This window comes from Podarcis melisellensis (genome assembly GCF_964234715.1).
Source record: "Podarcis melisellensis genome assembly, chromosome: 2".
Lineage (NCBI taxonomy): Eukaryota > Metazoa > Chordata > Lepidosauria > Squamata > Lacertidae > Podarcis > Podarcis melisellensis.
Window position 1 is genome coordinate 24,026,377 of NC_138529.1, and position 5,783 is coordinate 24,032,159.

At 41.7% G+C, this 5,783-nt stretch overlaps 1 long non-coding RNA gene across 1 annotated transcript; it reads left to right on the forward strand.

Annotated features, from left to right (window-relative positions):
* The first annotated feature begins 269 nt into the window (after positions 1–269).
* On the forward strand, positions 270–5,024 carry LOC309363983. The gene is made up of 2 exons (XR_014165689.1): positions 270–2,035; positions 4,649–5,024. It is a non-coding gene; the product is annotated as an uncharacterized lncRNA (long non-coding RNA).
* Positions 5,025–5,783: the final 759 nt, after the last annotated feature.

Genomic DNA, 5,783 nt, shown 5'->3' on the forward strand with positions numbered 1-5,783 from the left:
TGATGAGAATTGTGGTCCACAACATCTGGAGGGCACCGGTTTGGCTATTCCTGGCTTGTAGTTCCAGGAGCAGTGGGCGTAGGGCCATTGGGAGTTGGAAAGGAGTAAGAACGACAGGACAATATATTGGGATCAAATTGGCCACAACTTTATTGATTACAGAAGTCAGTAGGTTTTGGCATAGTCATTGGGTGTGTATTATGAATCAACCAGCCCATTTGCTGGGTGATTATTCTTTCATGGTCGATCCTGGGTTTAGGATCACCTTATGACTTGCATCAGTTCTGAGCATTCCCTCCAGGATGCCATGTGGGGAATTCTATGGCCTGTCTGGGCATTTGGACAGAATCTTATCCCCTGGACCCCTTTAATGGGGTCCCTTGGTGGGTAAATGTATCCCTTATTCCTCAAGGGTCTCTCTTACAGGACACACTGTTTCTTCAGTTTTCCTAGCAGTAGCCCTTAAATTGAGAGGAGGGGAGGACTTTTGTGAGTGCTCGAAAGGAATACACACAAAATGAGGATGTTCATGCCTTCCTAACAACCACAGACTTCTCTCGGTTTTGGATAGGACCATTGGGTACCTCCAGATACTAGTTTGTAGGAGGGATTCAAGCACATTAGGGTTGCATGTTTAAAGTAGATTAAAGTGCTCTGTTGCCCTTGCACAACAAATTGTGGGATGTAAAGGTGCAGTCAAGTGCATTCCGACAGAGGACAAATGGCCTCCATGTTCTAACCAGTTGCTGTGACAACCAGTTTGTCGGTTGCTGGTAGTTTTGAAAGATAACTGCTCAGTTGCAGTTACCTCAGGACCAACTTCCCTCTGGTATAGTTTATTTGCTTCTTATGTAACCTAAGCTTGCCTTCAGGTACAGTTCTGTAAACCTGAATGAATCTGAGAGTAAAATAGTTTTATATTAACATGAATCAGATTCGTGTGTGTATTCTTTAAGAGGGATTCAAAGGGATTTTTAACCAGGAAGGCATCTTTATTAGTAGAACTCAGACGAGTCAGCAACAAGCTGATCGCTGCACAAACTTATAAAGGGGATTGTTTAACTCTGCTAAAGTAAACCTTCCCACACAAATTCCCCCCTTTTTTGCTGGAGGGGAGATGGACATTTTGCAGTTTGGAAATGGGTGGGGGTGAACAAATGATTAAGGGGAAGATGTGTAAACACCTCACAAGCAAATCGGGGTGAATGCAGGACAACTGCCCATTGTCTTGTAACCGCTCAGTAAACAAATGAGAACAAATGCTCAGGGAAGACCAGAAACAGTCAAACCACCATGTCAGCTTTGTCCAAGTCAATCAGGATGGATGCTTGATAAAAAGGTCATCTTGAGGAGCCTCAAAATGCTCCTTTGTGTTGACCTTAACAGGAGGCTTACAGTGATAAAGTGTGAGGAACTCTGGCAGCACTGTAAACATGATGTGGTTTATAATAAAAAGCCAAAGAAAGCAAGGAAAAAGAAAAAGAAAAGAAAAGAAAAGAAAAGAGAGCAATGTCTCCTGGGGCACAGCATCAATGTAGGTCACTGCTGTGTTGATGGTGCTGGGGTTGGAGGAGAGATTGCACAATTTAGTAAAATTTGCAGGCGGCACTTTTTAGGAGAAAGAATATGGGAAACATTTCCAATATATCCAGCGCTGAATCCTGCCGGAAGATTTGTGAGCAGCTGTATTGGGTATGCCAGGGCTCATCACGAAGACATCCTGTTTGTTGATCAAGGTGCTAAATTGTCTAAAGCTGTCTCTGCTGTCATCTCTTAGAGGAGGGATCTCAACTTGTCATGAGGAGGGACCCACTTGGAACTTCAACCTGCAGTAGGAAACTCAGTTCCAAGAGACTGCAGTGAGGGCCTAGCAGTAAAGAAGAGGAGACATGGGAGAGGAGACCAGGGATAAAGAGGGGGAGCCTATGCACTCTGATTGGAGCCAAGGACTGAAGAGGCCATGGACCCAGTTGTGGAGATTTCAACAAACCATCTAATTAGAAGGTCTTTTATTATGATGCTCTCAGCTCAGCTGGTACCTGCATTGGATGTGAAATTATTTTTATACAGTGGTACCACGGGTTAAGAACTTAATTCATTCTGGAGGTCTGTTCTTAACCTGAAACTGTTCTTGATCTGAGGTACCACTTTAGCTAATGGGGCCTCCTGCTGCCGCCGCGCTGCCGGACCATGATTTCTGTTCTCATCCTGAAGCAAAGTTCTTAACCCCAGGTACTATTTCTGGGTTAGTGGAGTCTGTAACCTGAAGCGTCTGTAACCCAATGTATATATAATAATTTTCCATTGTTTTTATATCTGCAATTTTTATATATGTTTTTGCTGCATTGAGAAATTACATTGAGATGCTTCAGAGGAAACGATTCACAAATCAAATGAAAACAACAACACTGGCAACAATACTGTAGTTCAGGCATAGGCAAACTCACCCTCCAGACTACAACTCCCATCATCCCTGACCACTGGTCCTGCTAGCTAGGGATGATGGGAGTTGTAGTCCCGAAACAACTGGAGGGCCGAGTTTGCCTATGCCTGCTGTAGTTCTTTATCTCATGACCCCTTTATAATTTCACTGCATTATTCCAAATGCTTTGACTTGCCATTTGGAAACCAGAAATAAAGGCTTAAAGATCCAAAATCAGATAGCATGAGAAAATGAGATTTTATTTGCATTCTCCAAAGCCCGCAAGGGCAAAGTGGAGAAAACGAGGATCTTTTTCCCCTTCTCTTCTGCATTTCTCCAGCCTCATCCTTATGTAGGATTAAACAAAAAGAGCAAGCAAGCTGCTTCAAAGCAAATGAGGCCCTTAATTTAGCATGGAGCAAAGATGGCTAGCTGTTAAGGTATTATCAGATTACTATAAAGGCTCTCTTGGTCTCAGGAGGCTCTGGTTTGGTTCCCGGCATTGCTGTTAGAGCTGGAAGTCGTAACCACAGATTATAGCAATGAGCGTCCAAATTTCCATATCCCAGCCAAAGATGCTGCTCCCTCAAGTTGCTATTTAACTGGGCCTTCTGTTTACACGATAAATAGTGTAATTGCCCTTGTATAAGCATAGCCCGAGGGAGCTGAGTTTTCAGTTACCGATTATCTCTGCAAAGGAAATGAATGAGGGCTTATCCGAGCTGTGTGCAAGTGACCTCTCAGATTTCTCCTCCCTACTTTTGAACAGAGGAATTGAGGAGGGGGAAACCATTTCACCCCATTTCTCCAGAGAAACACGACCATGTCAGCACTGCCAGGCATGAGCATGGGCTGGCACAGAATGAAGAAACAGAGGAGATAGGCTGAGTGGTGTGAACCTGAATTGGGAGGGTGGGATCTCCCCTTTCAACCCTGTTGCTTAGGAAGAGGAATCAGGGATGACAGCTCCCACACACCCTTTTCGTGCAGAGTGGAAAGGCTCAGTGGAATCTCAGGAGGGCTTGGAGCCACAGAGGGGAAAGGGGGAACCAGAAGTGGCAATGGCCAAACAGGAGGTGGAAGTCTTACTGCCTAGAGGCCTTCACAGGTAGGAGCAGACCTACTCACCTTGAAAGAGAAGGCACCTGCAATCTCAACATCCCTGCAGGGCGAGCAAGTCTTGCAAGGGAGCATGCCTAACTTCACCTTTAAAATCTTGGCAGGTAGGGCAGGGAAACTGTTGGGACATCTTCATTGCTTCTACCCAGTTCCGAACTTCTCAACCAGCTCTTGAACTCCTGAATTCTGACTCGTGAGCTTTGTGTCCGCTGCTGAGCCTGTGCTGAACAAAGACCTATTTCTTACTTACAAGTTAGAAACTCTGCTTGCATTTTTTAATATATATAAACTGTTATTAGTTTTTAACATATCATTTTCAACAATAATTAAACATACTTTTATATCTTATACCATTTTTTTTACTTCCATCAATCACATCTGATAATTTTCCAATCTATTCACTTAATATACATTTCTTACTTTCACTATTACATTTAAATCTCATAATTAATATCTATTCTTTCTCTACTTTGCAATGTTTCATTTATTTCTCCTTACAAAACTTCTTGTAGTCCTACTAGCATAATTTGTTGATTACAGTTGCTCTTCAAATAGTTCATATATTTCTTCCAGTCTTGTGGTAATCTCTGGTCCTGCAGGTTTCAAATCCTTCCTGTCGTTTTATCTAATTCTGTGTAGTCCATTAATTTTGTCTGGCATTCTTCTTTCGTCGGAATTTCTTCTTGTTTCCATTTCTGGGCTAACAATACTCTTGCCGCTGTTGTTGCATATAAGAACATCTTGTCTATTAATATCCTCACCTATAATACCAAGTAAAAATGCTTCTGGTTTTTAAAAAATGTATATTTCAAGATCTTTTTCATCTCATTATATATCATTTCCCAGAAGTTTTTTTTTTTACTTTCTTACATTCCCAAGAAAGTATGTTGAGGGGCAGGAGCCAAGACACGCCATTAGCAGTGACAATAGCATATGATGTTATCCAGGTGGCAAATCACAGAAAATTTTCCACCTGGATAACCATGCAGGGAAGGGGCTGTGTTTACTTTCCACCATGTTCTTTTACCCCATCAACATTTAGTGTTAAAAGTCATTGCATCCTTGGCAAGCAGTTTTATGAACCTGACATGTTTCATTCTTTTGTAGAGAAACAGTAAACGTTTTATTGGACACAATGTATGGAATCCCAGAAGCTGCTGGAGCATCTGGAGGAATGATGCTAATATAAAGTGATTTGATACACTCTGCTTCTTGGAAAAGTTGCATTTGTAGAAGGGAGGGGTGGGAATACCCCCCCCCTCATGGTTTCTTCTTTTCAGCTCTTGAAATGGACACAGAAAGAAATATGAGTTGGAAATATTAAAAACCGAACCAAACCCAAACCAAAGGAACCTGGCCGATAGTGGATTTCCATCAAATAACGAATTCATGTTTTCAATTGTCTGGATGTAATTTCAAGGGGTGCCTTATTAGAAACTTTAACTATCATATGAGAATGCCTCATTAAAAACTTTAAACATTATTGCTCTGCTGGAGTCTCCTGTGGATAGATTTCCTTTCTCACCTCTGCCAGATGATCGAGTTTAGAGGTAGGTACAATGTGGAAAAATCACTTGTGCATTCATTCAACACTTCCATACCCTGGGAGGAAGGGGGGGAGTAGTGGAAATGGCTTGAATTTATAGATCTATAAATTTTTTTTGACACTTGCATTGTTTTTAAATGGACTTTTTATAAATGGGATTTTTGAATGTGCTCACGTTTTACTCCGATATTTTGTGGTTCATTAACCTTTTGGCCTGGAAAATCATGTAAAGTCCAGCCATGCACACATGTCAGCATGGCAAAAGGAGAACAACCTCTAGGAGCATGTTGCGATGAAGTGCAATGAGCATTCTTTAGAAAATGAATGATTCAATCTGATGTTACTAATATCTGCTGACAATAGCTTCCTTTTGGTTGTTTGTTAAACTTTTTATCTTTCCTTTACACCAAATGGTGCACAAAGTGGCTAACAGCAATGATACCACACACACAATAAAGCAGCAATAAAATAAAAAGCAAAAACAACACAACCCTACAGGCAGATAAAAAAGTCAATAAAAACAAACTCATTTAAAGTGTAAATGTTGCAGCATGTATTCAAGTCAGTTTATGGACCAAAGACCAGACTAAATAAATAAAAAAAATGTCTCCGGCTCCCAGTGGGTAGCTCCTTTCAGAGATGGGGCTACCCAGCTCTCCCTTGGCTAGCGCTTGGGTTCCACCACTGAGAAAATCC